Below are 2,629 nucleotides of genomic sequence, written 5' to 3'. Positions count from 1 at the left end.
TAACAAGAGCAGAGGAACTACAATATAACCTTAACCAAGTGAACGGGGGTTTGAGCGAAAAAGTGTTCACATCAATTCTACTGAAAGGTCTGCCGAACGAATTTGATAATTTTGTCACACTTGTTAAGTACGGTAGTGAGGATAAGTCAGTTGATGAGTTGAAGCGAGATCTGATCAACTTCGACACTGAGCGAAGAATAGAGAGTGATAGGAAAAACGCAAGTGAAAGTGTCTTCCTAACAAAGCAGAAGAGGTGCCATAACTGTAATAAGTTAGGACATATTGCCAAATTCTGTCGCTCAAATAATAACCGGAAGCCTAATAACTCACAGCCTAGTACCAGCAAAGTAATTCAGTGCTACAGTTGCAAAAAATTTGGACACATAGCTACAGAGTGTAGGAATAAAAAGTTTGAGAGTCATGCCAGGCGAAGCGTTAGAAATGAGAAACAGAGTTTAGCTAAAGGTGAAGAATACTTCAGTTTCTTTTTATGCCCAGTTGATGATGTGGGAGTAGGACTAGTGCTAGATTCGGGGCCAACAAGTCACATGATAAACAACGGGGAAATGTTTATCGATATCGATGATAGTTTCTCGGGCAAAGTACAGAACGCAAACAAAACAGAGTCTGAGATTTAAGGCCGAGGTACAGTTGCATTTTTAGTTAAGGATAGTAATCAGGTTAACAGAAAAATTATCTTGGAGAACGCCTTGTTTATACCTGAAAAATCACACAGTCTAATTTCATTTAGTAAATTTAGAGAAGCAGGAGCTGAAGTTTTGATAGGACCGGAACTAAGCATCATTGACAAAAGCGGAGTTGAGTACCCATTTAGGCAGGAGAAAAATTTGTTCATTTGGGACTTTAGTGAGGTTGATAAAACGTGCAAGGAGAACTACCTACTGTCCAGTAGCTTAAAAATGTGGCACAAAAGATCGGGTCATAACAATTTTACGGACCTTAGCGAACTAGTTGAACACGTTAAAGTAATGCGTATCAGTGACAGTTTGGTAGATGTTTGTGATATTTGTGAGTTGATTAAGGCTAAGAAACAACCAATAGCAAATGATTGCACAACAAGAGCACAAACAGTGTTGGACATTGTACACACAGACATCTTAGGGCCTGTTACCCCCGAGGCTCTAGATGGCCACAAGTACGCAATAGGATTTGTTGATAGCTTCAGTAGATATTGTAGGGTTTACTTTATGAAGTCAAGGGATGAGACTCTAGAGAAATTTCAACATTTTTGTGCAGATATAGGCCAGCTTTTATTTTAGTATCAGACGGTGCAAAAGAGTACATAGCTAATGACTTTAAAAAGTTTGCCCGGCTAAAAGGAATCAGGCTTGAGAATTCTGCGGCGTACACGCCACAAGAAAATGGTAATATTGAAAAACTTTGGGACGTCACTGTAGGAACTGCTAGATTTTTAGGAGATCAGGCTTCTTTAGAGAAAAAAAATTGGACTTATTCGCTCAACATGGCGTTCTATTTGAAAGATTTTTGCTATCATTCGGCAACAAAGAAAACACTCCATGAAGCCATGTATGGTGAGAAACCAAATCTTAGTTTCATGAAAGTGTTCGGTTGTGTTGCTTACCCTTTCATAGAGAAAGAGATCAGGAACAACATAGACAGAAAAGCTAAAAAGAGAATTTTCTTAGGTCATGCATTTGATAGTAGATATTTTCTGATAGGAATAGAAAACGATCGCGGTGAACTTAAGGTCCAAAAAACAAGGAATGCAAGGTTCGACGAGAACAACTATTACTTCAGAGTGAATGAACAGGCAAATCTAGAACATGAGGTAAACAAAGAGATGAGTGAAACAGTTTTTTCAAGTGAAATAGTTGATCCAAAACTTGTTACCTAATAACACAAAAGAGGCGCTCAAAAATGAAAACTGGAGGAAGGCAATGAAGGACGAATATAACTAACTTAGCGAAAATAAAGTTTGGGATCTAGGTGAGGATAATGGAGCAAAAGTAGTGGGTAGTAGATGGCATTTTGGAGATGGAATTGTTATCTTACATATAGGAGATTTGGTAGCTAAAGGTTTTGAATCTTCGGTTCATGATAATTGTTTGTTCATAAAAAAAGTGAAAGACCACTTCAAGGCGCAGTTTGTTTGTGGGTAGACGATATAATAAGCTGTGATATTCAATGGAAAAACTGAAAACTTCTCGTCTTGGTTCGAGAGTGAGCTGTCTAAGGATTTAAAAATAAATGGTTGTAGGGATCTTTGTTGGGTTCTTGGAATGGAGATTGTGAAAAAGGAAAATTCCATTGAAATCAACCAAGAACAGTATATTGAAAAACTGTTAGAGAGATTTGGTCCAGAAAGTTGCAAATCAGTAGAAACACCACTTGCAGAAATAAAACTAACAAGAGAAGACTGCCCTCAGGAGGGGAGTGAAGAGCAAGAGCGCATGAAAAATTTTGATTATAGAAATTTAGTGGGTTGCTTGAATTATTTAGCTTGCTCGAGTAGATCAGACATTGCCTTTGCAGCAATGTTCTTAAGTTCTTTTGTTGAGAATCCAGGGGAAAGGCATTGGAAAGCCGGAAAAAGAGTTTTGAGATACCTCAAAGGGTCTAAGTCAAAGAGTTTAGTTTTTAGGAGGCG

The sequence above is a fragment of the Convolutriloba macropyga genome, chromosome 4 (assembly GCF_964194025.1).
Source record: "Convolutriloba macropyga chromosome 4, txConMacr16.3, whole genome shotgun sequence".
Lineage (NCBI taxonomy): Eukaryota > Metazoa > Xenacoelomorpha > Acoela > Convolutidae > Convolutriloba > Convolutriloba macropyga.
Note: the sequence above shows the minus strand (reverse complement) of the source record.